The sequence below is a fragment of the Mauremys reevesii genome, linkage group 1 (assembly GCF_016161935.1).
Source record: "Mauremys reevesii isolate NIE-2019 linkage group 1, ASM1616193v1, whole genome shotgun sequence".
In the NCBI taxonomy this organism is placed as follows: domain Eukaryota; kingdom Metazoa; phylum Chordata; order Testudines; family Geoemydidae; genus Mauremys; species Mauremys reevesii.
This window is the reverse complement of record NC_052623.1, coordinates 18,403,647-18,418,905: the sequence shown is the minus strand read 5'-3', so window position 1 is coordinate 18,418,905 and position 15,259 is coordinate 18,403,647. Positions and strand designations below refer to the sequence as shown.

Below are 15,259 nucleotides of genomic sequence, written 5' to 3'. Positions count from 1 at the left end.
CTGCTCTGGCCTTCCCTGACTCCTGGTAATCCAGCTCTGACCTTCAACTCTGACTCTTGACTCTGACTCCACCTCAACCCTTGGCTGTGGCATTCAGATTCTGACTTTGGTCTGACCCTCAGTTCTGATTCCTGACTTCGAATCCATCTTGACCCTTGGCTCTTGCATTCAGATTCTGATCACAAGACCTGACTCCCACTGCAAACACTAGGTCTGACTGCCTCTGACCCGGTCCACTGACATCTTTTATCACTGTGGTAAATTCACCTCTCTGAGAGGCAATAGCTCGGTTGACAGAAGAATTCCTTGGTAGACCCAGCACTGTCTACACTGGGGATTAGGTCATTTTAACAACATCTCCCAGGGGTGTGAATTTTGTGCACCCCTGAGCAATGTAGCTAGGTCAATCTACGTTTTAGGAGTAGACCAGGTCCGAGGCAGCATGTTGTACTGCATGCCTTTGGACTGAAGGAGGCAAAACAGCCTGAGGGACTAAGGAGAGAATCAGTCCTCAGAGTTGGATGATTAACTATCTCTTTGATCCTGGTGGATGGTGTCACACAGGCCTAAATTTCATAATGTGCCCATTGCACGCATGTTTAGATAGATGTGCGTCAAACACTGAGGACTGAACATGACTTCTTACAGCTTGGGCTAGAGAGCCAGGCTGCATAGTTGGGGCTTAACAAACGGACATCCTTGGTGGATTGGGAACACAGGGGGATGTGTAACACCCACTGAGCATGTGTGTAATGTGCCCATGCAGAGCCAGTCTTGGCGACTTGGGGTGCACACAGATTAGAAGGATTGATCTAGAGTACAGTGCACTGTGCTGCATTTGTAGGACAGGACAGAGGTGTAACACACGACAAACTCTGACTCTTCCTCTGAGAGCTGCCTTCCTCTCCTCTCTCACCATTGACCCCACCGCCCAGGAGCCCATTGAGAGCAGCTCTTCCCATCAGCCCAGAGGACCCAGCCCCTAACGTGATTCCCAGCTGACATGGAACCAGCCCTGGGACCCTCCTGAGTCCAACATTCCACCAGATTCTCTCTGTCAAAGGCTTTCCCTCCCCCAACCGTCATTCCCAACTGCCACGGAATCTTCTGCTCCCAACCTTCCATCCGTTCGCTGTTTAAAGGAAACCTCAGCTGCCATGCTTACCTGTCACCGAATCTCTGGTTGCAGCAATGTGCCTCTTTTCCTGCTAAAGTCGCATCACCCCAAGTCTGCTTGCTGTGCTGAACACAGCAGGGGAGGGAAAGAATGTCATGCATTTACACCTGGAGCAGCTTCTTCCCATGGTAGCAGCCCCGTGCAAGTTCCACAGCTGTGTTAGAAATATCTGGTGGGCCGAGCCCAGGACTGGCTGACCAGCACAAGCTGGATTCTTGCCCTTGATGCTACAATAATACAAATAAATAACAACAACACTTGGCAGCACCATTCAGCCTGCAGGGGTCAGGAGTAAACAACTTATTTACTGATATTTCCCGAACATCAGCCAGCACCTTTCCATGAACAAATTTCTAATGTGTCCATTACTGTGGTCGCTATCTGACAAACGAGGGTTGGAGGAGTACCTGGCGGGGCTGGTGTGCAGAGGCTACTGCCTATGATGCTGACCAATAGCCTCTCATGGTTTCCTTGTACTCCCTCATCTGCCGGTATCTACCCTATTGTCTCTTGTCTTATGCTTAGATTGTAAGCTGTTTGGGGGCAGGGACTGTCTTTTTGTTCTGGGTTCATACAGTGCCTAGAATAATGGGAATTTGGTCCATGCCTCGGGAGCCCAGGTGTTACTGCATTAAAATTAATACATGATCATTAATAATGAGAGTAAATACAATGGATTTCAATGGGAGTTGCAAATACTCAGGCACTCTTACGGGTTTCACCCATTATTAATCTGAAATTGGAAGTGACATACCTATGTAATAAACAGACTTTTCTGGTCCACTTAATAGTAAACATTACCTATGATTAGTCTCTGTCCATTTCTAAGGGTTGGGAGGACCCTACAGGGTTACAACATTCTTTTCATCACTTATTTGCAGGAAACTAAAATAAAATCTCCTTCAAACAATGCTACCAGTGACCAGAACCCTGTCCCTGAACAAAGGCCCTTTTATTCACTATGAGGAAGTAGACATCAATTTCCTTGTTATCTCGGGCCTGGACTTTCCTGAGTCTCAGATGCTAGCTGTACAGTGACACTGTAATATGGCTCCTTTCTACATAAGGGACTGAGACAGCTCATCAAATGCTTCTGCTTAATATATTTATGATCTGACATGTTTACACATACACAATTCATAAATTAAAACCCTGTAGTTCTATATCCCATGGTCTGAAAAATGTTGTGAGAGTCCGTGTTTCAAATATAGAAGCAATGAGGTGTATTTTCTTCCATGTACAATATATGGTTTTATATACTACCATTTCAGGATTTAAAAAATCCCACCCCCCCCACACAAAAAAAAAACCACTACAGCAACATCCTCAGCACTTTCAGAAAATTGCTTGGGTTTTTCCTTTTTTGGAGACTACAGAACTGAAGGAGGCTGTGTCCGAGTGAAACATTTAGGAGCAGATCCTCAGCTAGTGTAAGTGGTCAGAACTCCACTGAGGGCTGACTATTTACACCAGCTCACAGGCACCGACTCTGTGGGCACTCAGGGGTTCAAGCACCCCCATCATCCCTTCAGCGGCTGTGCCAACGATCAGCTGTTGTGCAGGGCTGCCCTGCCACTCGCTCCTCTCTGCCCCCTCCCCGACTCACTGCCCTTAAGGCAGGAAGGGGCACAAAGGATGAGAGGCGGGCAGGAGGCACGCAGGGGAGAGGGCCTTGGGGAGGGGGCAGAAAGGAGTGGAGTGGGGGTGGGGCCCTGGGGCAGAGTGAGGGCGGGGCTTTGGGGAGGGGGTGGAGCCAATGTGGGGCACCCACCGGCAAAACTAAAAGTTAGCACCTTGACCAGCTGATATGCTTCTCATTGAGATCAACTTTCTTTTGTCTAAACCGCCCCCCCCCCAATACACAACACTTACTTGCAAATGACCATCACGTGAAATAGGTCTGGATGTGTAAGTTGTATCACTTGTGTGTGCCAGAGATAGCTCACAACAATTGTGCTTGTAAAAACATGCATGTCCTAAAGGCTGGACTGATGTGCCTGTGGTCCCTGGTGTCTTTCATCCAAAGTGTTTTACAGATTTAAGGTGCAGAATGTCCTGAGCTCCTGACATCTCATGGAAAGTGCCCAATATCTGACAAGACTGAGCTCATGGACAGAATTTTCAGAAGGGCTTAGCACCCAAAGGGGCACAATAGGAACTAATGGGTGTTGAGTCCTTTTGAAAGCTTGCCCTAGATTGTGGGGGCTAGAATCTCAAAAATCTGGCTGCCCATGTATATACAGTAGGAATCATTTTACTTCCCCTTCTAGTGTGGAACATTGCAGCTATATAACACCTCACCACATCAGTACAAAACAGCATTGAAGAGAAAATGAACAACAACAATAATAACATAAAATAAATGTTTAGGAAGGCAGAATGTAATCACTTAATTGCAATTTAGCCAGGACATAGGGCATCCCCTAATCTTAAAAATATACTGTGAGAATAAATGTACCCATACACATTCAGGATCTCTACAGAACCTCTGGCAACTCAGTGCTCCCTAGCACCAAAGTGGGAAATTGAATTAGTACTGAAAGGAGAGCACAACTACTGAATCAGCACCACTTGCTGCATCACTTTGGTTTTCAGGTCTCTCAAGTACTGAACCTGCTTATGAGAACTGACAAGACTGCAGCTTGAAGTGGTGTGCCATGCCTCTATTTGCCTGTGGTGAAATTCACCCCTGCACACCAGGGCCACCCAGAGGATTCAGGGGGCCTAGAGCAAAGCAATTTCGGGGGTCCCTTCCATTAAAAAAAAAGTTGCAATACTATAGAATACTATATTCTTGTGGGGGCCTGGAGCAAATTACCCCACTTGCCCTCCCCCCCGGGCAGCCCTGCTGCACACAGGGCCAGCACAAGTGCCGTGCCACTCAAGCTCTGTTTTGATGACTTAGGTGAGGTTTAAGGGGTTCAATAGTCCTTGTGCCCAAAGCTCAAACAAAATCTAACCCTTTGATGAGGCTGGAAACAGTTAAATTAACTGTTTTGTTGTTCCTTTCATTTCTCCTGTGCCTCAGGGTTTCCTGACGGTGGAAAGAACAGGAAGCAAAAATGCTGAAGCAGTGCCACAGAAAAGCTGCTTTTACAGCACTTCTGACTTGGCTGAAATCAGGTATTGCAGAAAGTCTCCCTTTTCTCATGAGCTTTCCAGCCCACTGTCATGAGCAAAGAGGTCTGACAGGTTCTTTTGAGTGCTTCTCACTCTGCCCCTTTGAAACTCACCCTCCCTAAAGCTGCATGTTCACATTTCCTTTTCAGATTCCTTATCAAGGCCGTATCTCAGTGTTCTAGTCTGGAGGTTCTGGAAGGCACTCCAAGCCCCTTCAGCAAGGTGAAATCAAAGCTGTGTGAAATCGACTGATAAGTTGGAGAAGCCATAAGAACTACGAAAACAAGGGTTTTTTTTGTGTTGTTTTGTTTTTTGCAAGAGAAGCCCCATAAACATATTTCCCATTATCTGCTTACAGTAGCTAATGCAAGACAGAATGCTCTCTATCGTGTTTGGAGGAGTAGTCTATATACCCCCTAGATCAGAGGTTCCAGGACCCTTCGGGGGGGGGGGGCACTCCCAGCCCTGCCCACACCCCTAGCTGTGGCCCTAGCCTCGGCCCCCTTACTCCTGTCTGCATCCCTTCCCCCATAAGCCGTGGCACCACTCCTGGCCCCGACTGGGAGGAGCAAGGACAGGATAGGGCTGCTAACTTTCTATCGTACAAAACCGAACACCCCTGCCCCGCTCCCTTCCCCGAGGCCTTGCCCCTGCCCCACCCCTCCTCTGAGGTCCTGTCCCCACTTGCTCCATCCCCCTCCCTCCGTCGCTCATCTTCCCCCACCCTCACTCACTTTCACTGGGCTGGAGCAGGAGGTTGGAGCTACTTCATACTCAAAGATCTGTGGTGAGAATTTGATGCCCTAAGGAATCAAGGTGGGGCTTTTTGTGGGGGGCAGGCGTAAGTTGTGGGAAAGAGCTGCACTGTGAGGACAGGATTCTCCACTGTTGGTCCTAGTTTCTGTTGGGCAAAGGAGGAGGACCACAAGCAAGTCAGCTTCAGCGCCTCAATCCTGGAGCCAGTTCTATACTGGCTCTGATCCTGGCATAGACTAGAGTGCCCTGTGGGTCCCTTCCTCTCTAGCACACACACTATACCCTGGGGACTACAGGCGGCGTAAGAGCTGCTTAGTCCAGCTCTACACCCACCAGGGGCATCCACATCTGCAGAGATCTGGCCACTTTCCATCGCCTTTATGCCACTCTGACCATGCCAAGGGAATAGAGTGGACCAGAGAATCTTGGACTTTGCAGCCAAATGGCTTTCGAGGGAGCTGCAGGGTTGTCTAAAGTAGCCCTGCTTGCAGGTGAGCATCTGCAGTGCTCCCCCTACTGCTCCAGTGCCCTTTAGTGTGGCACTGCTGGCTGCCCCCTACGCCTAAAGCTGGCCTTGCATATACAGAAATCTTGTGCATATGCATGAAGCTTGCAGGATGGTTGTAGGGGGTTGGGGTCGTGCAGATAGCCATGAGAGACATCTCACGCTGAACCCATTGACACAGGGAATGAAACTATGTTTAGCAGCCAGAGTTCACAGCTGGATGGTGCCAAACTGGATTTTTGAAATTTGGCTGGCCAGCGTGAGTGGGCCCAAACTGGGTTGTAAGCAAGTAGCACCAGGCAAAATAAGTCTAACCCTTTGAAATCTGAGGGTTTTGCATTTGCTTCCATCTCAGTTTTTAAGGAAAGAGGCGAGACGAGACCTCAGAATTCTGCAGTTTTCCCATTTAAAACCAGGACCATATTTTTTTAGAGGCAGTGTTTCCTAGTGGCTAGCACACTGGACTAGGCTTCAAGGTACCTTGGTTCCATTCCTGGCTCTGCCACTGGCCTGCTGCATGACTTTGGGCAAGGCACTGCCCTGATCTGTGACTCAGGGTCCCCATCTATAAAACAGGAACAATGATACTAGTAGCAAAAATCCCCAATGGCCAGAGATGGGACACTACATGGGGAGGGCACCTAGTTACTATAGAGAATTATATCCCATGTGTCTGGCTGATGGATCTTGCCCACTTGCTCGGGGTTCAACCAATCACCATATGTAGGGTCAGGAAGGAATTTCCTCACAGGTCAGATTGGCAGAGATGCTGGGGGGGCAGGATCCCCTTCCTGTGCAGCATGGGCCACGGGTCACTTGCTGATTTAAACTAGAGTAAGTGATGAATTCTCTGTAACTTGAAGTCTTTAAATCATGATTTAAAGATTTCAGTAACTCAGCCAGAGGTTATGGGTGGGTGAGGTTCTGTGGGTGAGGTACAGGAGCGGGTGGGTGAGGTTCTGTGGGTGAGGTACAAGAGCGGGTGGGTGACGTACAGGAGCGGGTGGGTAAGATTCTGTGGGTGAGGTACAGGAGCGGGTGGATGAGATTCTGTGGGTGAGGTACAGGAGCGGGTGGGTGAGGTTCTGTGGGTGAGGTACAGGAGCGGGTGGGTGAGGTACAGGAGCGGGTGGGTGAGGTTCTGTGGGTGAGGTACAGGAGCGTGTGGGTGAGGTTCTGTGGGTGAGGTACAGGAGCGGGTGGGTGAGGTACAGGAGCGTGTGGGTGAGGTTCTGTGGGTGAGGTACAGGAGCGTGTGGGTGAGGTTCTGTGGGTGAGGTACAGGAGCGGGTGGGTGAGGTTCTGTGGGTGAGGTACAGGAGCGTGTGGGTGAGGTTCTGTGGGTGAGGTACAGGAGCGGGTGGGTGAGGTACAGGAGCGGGTGGGTGAGGTTCTGTGGGTGAGGTACAGGAGCAGGTGGGTCAGGTACAGGAGCGGGTGGGTGAGGTTCTGTGGGTGAGGTACAGGAGCGGGTGGGTGAGGTACAGGAGCGGGTGGGTGAGGTTCTGTGGGTGAGGTACAGGAGCAGGTGGGTCAGGTACAGGAGCGGGTGGGTGAGGTTCTGTGGGTGAGGTACAGGAGCGGGTGGGTGAGGTTCTGTGGGTGAGGTACAGGAGCAGGTGGGTGAGGTACAGGAGCGGGTGGGTGAGGTTCTGTGGGTGAGGTACAGGAGCGGGTGGGTGAGGTACAGGAGCGGGTGGGTGAGGTTCTGTGGGTGAGGTACAGGAGAAGGTGGGTGAGGTTCTGTGGGTGAGGTACAGGAGCGGGTGGGTGAGGTACAGGAGCAGGTGGGTGAGGTTCTGTGGCCTGCAATGTGTAGGTCAGCCTAGATGATCATGATGGTTTCTTCTGGCCCTCAAGTCTATGAATCTATACAAGCCTCCTTTGTAAAGCACTTTGAGATCTACTGATGACAAACTGTATATAAGAGCTAGGTTTTATTATTCTTTTGAGTGAAAAAGACTCAAACAGATAGAGAGGCAGGGCTAAAATCAGCACTGGGGAAGGTGGTGTTCTCCACTGACTTTACTGGAGTCTCACCTATTTACATCAGGAATGGGTTTGTCCCTTAGACTACAACTCGTACTATACAGGACAGCTTGACCCTATTCTCACCGGCCACACAAACAGCACAATAACCCAGTTCCTCCCAGATGTTTGTTAAACCTATTTGTGAACTTTGTGCCAACAACGCTTCTGACAAAAATGTATTTGATGAATAATTCAGATCGATATAATTTACCGCTCAATTAAAAGGAGACTCAACTGTTTGCTGATGAGCAAATGTCATGCTTCAGAATAAACACTCCTGTTTAAATTCCCCAGATTCTGTGCAAGTTAGAAGTAAATCCTAAATAACAGTAAACGTAAGCTGTAGCACTCGCAGATTTGGCTGATCAGCGTTTATGAGTCACGTATAACGGGGCTCTGTCATTAAATGATTTCAAGTTGAGGGAACATTAGCACTAGGTATTACCCATCTCAGCATCAATATTTCTTTAAGTATTTCAATACAATAGTTTAGCTCTGGGCAGGGAAGGTGTCCCTAGCCTCTGTTTGCCAGAAGCTGGGAATGGGCGACAGGGGATGGATCGCTTGATGATTACCTGTTCTGTTCATTCCCTCTGGGGCACCTGGCATTGGCCACTGTCGGAAGACAGGCTACTGGGCTAGATGGACTTTTGGTCTGATCCAGTGTGGCCATTCTTATGTTCTTTCAGTCTGATTTCACCCAGAACACATTGGATTGTGGTTCTGTGAGAGCATCCAGGCTAAATAGGGCTGGATCAATAGTTAAATGGGAAATCTCCGGACTCAGCACTGCAGGAATTCCTGCTGATGATTCAGTTTGGCCCTGTCTACACTAGCTTCTTTCTCACACTTTCCCATCATAAGACCAAAACCAGTGCAACTTCACTAGTGGTAGCAATGGTGGGGAGTGCTGGTGTAGGCCTGACTTTGGTGATTATCAGCAGGTTTAGGATTAGAAGACACAGTGGTCAAAATGTCAGCAGCTGATCTATAGCAGCATTGCCACCACTGCTCACCAGGACTGGTGCAGCTGGAGCCAGGGCCGCCCAGAGGATTCCGGGGGCCCGGGGTCTTCGGCGGCGGGGGGCCCTTCCGTTCCGGGACCCGCCGCCGAAGTGCCCCGAAGACCCGTGGCTGGAGCCCCCCCGCCGCCGAATTACCGCCGAAGCGGGACCCGCCGCTGAAGTGCAGCCCGGTCTTCGGCGGTAATTCGGCAGCGGGGGGGCCCCCGCCGCGGGTCTTCGGGGCACTTCGGCGGCGGGTCCCGGAACGGAATGGCCCCCCGCCGCCGAATTACCGCCGAAGACCGGGCTGCGCTTCAGTGGCGGGTCCCGCTTCCGCCCCGCCCCCAACCTCTTACCCCCGGCTCCCTCCTCACCCGAAGCCGGGGGTGAGGGGGCGGGGCTGGGAGCTCCACGCCGAGCGGAGGGAGCCAAGCTCAGCCCAGAGCTCCCAGCCCCACCCCCTCCCCACGCGGCGCGGGGCGGGGCTCAGGGGCCCCGGCGGAGACTCGGCGTTTGATGCGCTGAGGCTCCAGGAGAGGGGCGGAGGCGGGAGCCCCCGCTGTTCTCTTGGGGGCCCCTGCGGAGCCCGGGGCCCGGGGCAAATTGCCCCCTTTGCCCCCCCCTCTGGGCGGCCCTGGCTGGAGCTGCAGCTACTCCCATTATGGGATTTGCATAACGAATTGTTAATGTAATCATGGGAAATTTAAAGAAAAATGCTAATGTAGACACAGGTTAAGCGACACCCTTACCTCTGAGTAAGTGTGGAATGATACTAGTGAGCACTGTGCTGCTGGAGGTTCTGTCTCTTATGTAATCCTTCTGCCAGGCAGAGCCAGCAGCAACCAAGGTCGGGTTCAATATCGAGGGGTTCCTTTCCATCGATACAACACAGAACCATCTCAAGCCCCCACCCAATAACCTGGGAAAATTACACAGCATGCCTGGGTGCCTCTGAGAGGCAAAACTTCCCCACTTGCAAGCACAGAGTCTGAGAGTAGAAAAGAAACTTTTAATAAAAGGAGGAAAATAACTCAATGTTAATTTGGGAAAACACCACAAGCAGGGTTCATAAACATAAACCATGAGCAAAAGACCCACCCCCAAGTAGACTGGGCAGTGTCCTTTCCCCCTCGGGTTCTTAAGTCCAGCAACCCAAAAGTCCCTTTAACGTGCCCATCCCTTCTCTGCACCCCACTCACAGTTGCTGTCCTTGGTCAGTGCAGACCGAGAGTTCAGAGGTGCATCTGTAGGGTTCACCTCTCACCCTGGGTGGAGGTAAGGAGGCACCTTACTCGCTCCATGCCCCTCTCTGTTGGCCGCTCCTCCGGCCACTTGCTTCGCCGTCGGCCGCTCACTGCGCCTCTCTGTCAGCCGCTTGCTGTGCTGCCTGGCCACCCCGCCAGCTGCTCATTCTGCTCACCACCGCACCAGCTGCTCGTTCATCACTTTCTGCTGCCACCTGCCTCTCTGCTGTGAACTCTGCACATCAGGTCTCTCCGTGATTTTCAGCTCTTTGCAGGCTGGGCAGAAACACTGCCCCATCTTGAGTGATCTCAGCGATTTTCAGCTCTGGGCAGAAACACAGTCCAACCACAACTGATTTTTTAGCTCTCATTGAGCATATAAAATAACAAAGTTCCTAATGAAGCCCATTTAGTTTTCTCTTTAAACAGTGGGGAGAAACATGTTAAACCAGTCCAGGGAGAGCCCTTGGTGAGGCTGTGCTACCTCCTAGCTAGGATACCTGTTCCCCTCTCTCTTACTTTCACAGGGGCCTGGCATTTGAGCCCCTGGCTTAACGAGGTTCTTTCAACTGAGCGTGCCCCCCTCATTTGGGGCAGGTTAAGCACAGTCCTCCTTCCCTGTATTCCTACAATAATTACAACATTGGTAACCATATTTCACTACCCCTGCATTCAGTACTAAGGTGATTTGTAACTCAGCACCAGCCAAAGTTGATCACTTTGACACCGCTGTATCTGCTGAATATATAAGCAGAGCAGGAGTAAACTATATTTACATAAACATACCCTCTCCCAGCTAGCTGTCAGGGAACCATTCCTTCAGACCCTGCTTACACTTAGATGAGATCAAAGGCCAAGAGTCCTGACCACTTGTCCACGTAACTTTTCACAAGAGCAGGGCTGCTAACCCCAGTGTTGTGGACAAATTTCAACAGAAGTAATTACATTGTCTACTTACATTCCAGCAGAGGCTGCCAAGCTCTGAGTGGTCAGGCGAACTCCATTATCATACAGTGCATTCATTCCACAGTATTTTGAAAACAAATACAGTAAAAATATTTTTAAAAATACCTTTTCTCTCCATGCTGCTTCTTCTCCAGTCAGAGCTGCCATCTAAGGGACACACACGCACACACGTAAGGATCCAAGTGAGTAGGAGGGGGTGAACAGAGACACACACACACACATAAGAATCCGAGTGGGTAGGAGGGGGTGGACACACACACATGTAAGGATCAGAGTGGGTTGGAGAGGGTGAACACACACACACACACAGGTAAGGATCAGAGTGGGTAGGAGAGGGGTGAACAGACAGGAACCTGTTAGGGAACAGACAAAGGAAGAGAGTGGCGATCAGATGAGACATGCACCCACACACAAGAAGTGAGATGGGGAGAATATACATTTACATATTCAGAGGGCAGGTAGTGGTCAGTGACTGATTAAAACTAACTATTCAAAAGAGGCTCTTCGGGCCAAATTTTAAAGGTATTTAGATACTTGATAATTTCCCTGTTCTGCTCATTCCCTCTGAAGCACTTGGCATTGGCCACTGTAGGAAGACAGGATACTGAACTACATGGACCATTGGTCTGACCCAGTATGGCCGTTTTTATGCTACCATTTTCAATAAAGCATTATTTTTCCTATCCTGTCTTGAACAGTAGTGTGCAGTGCTGCTGTTAAACAGCTACCACCCTCCACCCCAGAGGGGGCTGCATTTCAGTGATGCATTTCTGTGATCCCTATGCAGGTCAGTAAGATACTATAGGGATCTCTTGGGTATCGTATATACATGAGGTAGTCATTATTAACGCAGTCATTCAACTGGAGTGACATTTCCATTGATTTAGTCAATGTGCAGCCAGGATAACCCTGCTCCTCAGGGCCCAGGGGTGGATTTTCCCTTCTGTTTTGTTATGTGGTATAGATTTAAGAGGCCATGAACATGAGGTAACGTCTGGAGTTGAAGGGTTACAATGAAGACACTTTCAGTGTCTTTGCTAGCAAGACCAGCAACCATTGGCAGGCTGTGCTGGCCAAAGCTATTATAATGAGGAAAGTAAATATTATGCCATATCGGCATAATAAGCTGCTTGTGCTTTGAATGGTAGGACCATCCAGAAGGAAAACCTACTGGAATAGTTAGAATTCCTAAGGACAGTCAAGACTAAAAGCAAAACGTGGAGAAGAACACATGCTGAATAACAGTCTATGCTCATTCTGAGGGAAACCGCCAGCATCCTCAGGCTACAGATGGTTCCCATCAAGAGGAATTTTTTTTTTTAGATTAATTCCAAAACAAGCCAGAGATATATTTTTATTTCAGAGTAAGTGAAAAATTACACAGTGTTTCACTGGCTCGCCCTCCATTCTTGGCCTCTGCTCTGACCTGGCAGGAAACCTTACTTCATATTAGAGACAAGCCCAAGCCAAAACCCCAGATCCAAACATGCCCAACTGCTCAAACGCTGGACTTGAATCCAGATCTGAATTTTGCAGTCAGGGCCTCCTTCAATTCTTAGCAGAGCTGGAACCCCAGATCCAGTCACCCCATTTAACATTTCGGGCCTTGTGCCAGTTTGCCCTGGGCTGGATCCCGGGCACTAGGAATTCGCAGCTGGCAGAGCCAGGGGACCCTAAGAGACTGTTTCAGACGGCATAATTCAGAGCAGTTCTTAGGCTGCTCTAGATCATACCAGTACTGTGTTGGCTCCCACCCAGCTCCAAGATCAAGGGAACAGCAAGGTGGTTTCAAGCTGCCTTCTCTACGCTCCTGCCCTAGATATGATGCTAAATCCAGCTCAGCTGGACCCAGGAACCTGTCCTTTCTCCCAGTCCAACTACCTATGAATTTTGAGGGAGGGGGTGTGTGAATTTGGAAATCCAGACTCAAATCTGGATCCAGGACGAAAGAACTCTTCAGTTGACCTAGCGCTGTCTATGCTGGTGGTTAGATCATCTTAACATCATCACTCAGATTGCTGAGCCATGAAGCTGGGTCAACCTAACCTTCTAGTGTAGACCTGGCCTATTTTTACGTGGCTATATCATTTCGCGGCTATATCATTACGCAGCGACTCATTACCTAAATAATGCTTCAGTCAAAGAGTCTGAGGCTGGATCTACCAGATTCACTAGGATGATTGAAAAGTTAGCTACATCACGGAGGGGTGTGAAAAATCCACCCCCCTGAGTGGTGTAGTTAAGCCGACCCAACCCCTGGTGGAGACAGTGCTAGGTCGATAAAAGAATTCTTCCATCAACCTAGCTGCCCCCTCTTGGGGAGCTGGATTAACTACAATGACATGAAAACCCCTCCTGTCTCCGTAGTGAGCGGCTATGCTGAAGCACTATAGCTGGGCAGGGGCAGCGCTACAGATGTGCCACTGTAGCGGTTTAAGTGTAGACATAGTCTGAGGCAGGGAAATCTGTGTGTAATGGCTTCCGAAAGCCTCCACATTCAGCGGGACAGAGCTCTGGGGTAACAGCCATTTGGTGTCTCCCACTGGCACTATACTTCGTTAAGTGTAGCAGGGCCGGCCCACAACATTTTGGCACCTGAGGCGGGGAGCTCAAATGAGGCCCCATGCCCTCTCACTTGGGCCAAAACTTTGAAAGGTCTCAATTCTGGTACTGCTCTGCTTCCTACCCCAATAAACGGGAACTAACAACTTAAAATGCCTTGTTCAAAAATTGTAAGTACCGTAACACTTAACTTTCAAATACCTGAACAGGAAATGTAACTTTTCTTGTCTGCATAGTAAACACTGGCATTTTTATCTGTTTGAATAATCAAAGTGGTGCTTTCTGTGCCTTCTTGGTTGCAAAGATTTGAATTGCTTCCTGAAGGTCCACAGTCTGGGCCAGCTCATGCTCTATTGAGATGGTTGCAAGGCCGACCAGCCTCTCCTGTGTCATTGTGGAGCGTAGATGTGTTTTTTTAACATCAGCTTGGAGAAGCTGCGTTCTCCACTGGCAACTCTTACAGGAAGTGTTAGAAGTATGCGCAAAGCAACAAAAGCATTTTGAAAGAGGGTGGTCATCTTATTTGTGCACATATATTTCAGAACAGCCTTTGGAGTTGATCCTGCTGAAATGTATCTTGAAAGGGCTTTCAGTTCATCATCTAAATCACTCGCATCAATATTGCGCATGTCATCGTGTGTCAACACTGTCTCTAGTGCCCTGCATTGCTGTAGGTTTTCGCTAGGTTCTGTTGTTACAAAACGCACCATTAAAGTCATTTGTTCCATATGGCTGATGTCAGGTGTGCAGTCCAAAATGACAGAGTAATATCTTGCTGACTTCAGATCTGCCACAATCTTCTGTTTGACTTTTGTTAACAGTGACTGTATGATCTCATTTTGAATTGTTTTTCCAAGGTAGTGGTGTGTGTACATTTCTTGGGTGGTGAGTCTTCTTAGATGCTCCTGGAGTACAGCATCAAACTCAGCCATCAGCTTCACAATTTTAAGGAAGTTTCTATTGTTTGGCACATTCAGCTGATCTGAAGTGCCACGCAGTGCTAGGTTTTGGGCAGCAAGCATTCTCACAATGGCAATGAGCCTTTTCAGAACATTTTGCCAATAAAGAGACTCTGATGCGATCTTCTCTTGATGCTGATCATCTACGGTGGCCTTTAACCTTAGTCTCATCTCAAGCTCTTTCCACCTATGGAATGCTCTCCGGTGATTTGCTGCCTTCTCATGGCATGCCAGATTTTTAGCCAGATTTTTCCAGTCCTTTGTTCCTGTAAAACCCAATGTGGCTGGAACATTAGACTGGAAGAGTTTGCAACAGAAACAGTATGCAGCATTCTGGGTTTTTGAGTACATAAGCCATGGCCTCTCCACTTTGTCACCATTGGGGATTTCATGCCAGTAATGCATTGGATGGAAACTTCTATTTTCATTGTCTTTGGGGTACGTGAAGTTTTTCACTTGCTGTGGCCCATGCAGTACAAGGAATCCCTCAGGCTACTGCTCAAGTGAGTCCACAGTCCTGGATCATTTAGACTTAAGGAACTAAACTCAGCAGCAGCTGTTTCTTGCGCCTCCACCACACTCTTCTCTGATCTACACTTTTCTTCAGGAATGTGCATGGCTATATACATTTGAGATGGAGATATGGATGCTGCAGTAGCTGCCAGGTCACCTGCACTCTGACTAACCAGAAGATCAGGCATCTCCTCACTACTCACATCCTCACTGGCGCCGGAAGGCTCACCATGAACATTTGTGTCTATGTATCTCAGGTGAGCTCCTTCCTGCTTAGATAGAAAAGCTTCCTTTGCTTTCTTTCCTTTTCTGAATGCTACCCAGTGGGGTGTTTTCTTCTTTCACTCATGACTGCTGTTCTGTGCCAGCTATAGAGGCTCTCAACACTCAATTGAAGGGGACAAATAAGCAGGCTGGTAGCA

At 49.1% G+C, this 15,259-nt stretch overlaps 1 long non-coding RNA gene across 2 annotated transcripts; it reads left to right on the top strand.

Moving 5' to 3' along the window:
• The first annotated feature begins 1,129 nt into the window (after positions 1-1,129).
• On the top strand, positions 1,130-5,095 carry LOC120395356. 2 transcript variants are annotated; one of them, XR_005592615.1, is made up of 3 exons: positions 1,130-1,305; positions 4,206-4,300; positions 4,447-5,095. It is a non-coding gene; the product is annotated as an uncharacterized LOC120395356 (long non-coding RNA). The 2 variants fall into 2 exon arrangements; XR_005592616.1 differs by lacking the exon at positions 1,130-1,305 and adding an exon at positions 1,458-1,668.
• Positions 5,096-15,259: the final 10,164 nt, after the last annotated feature.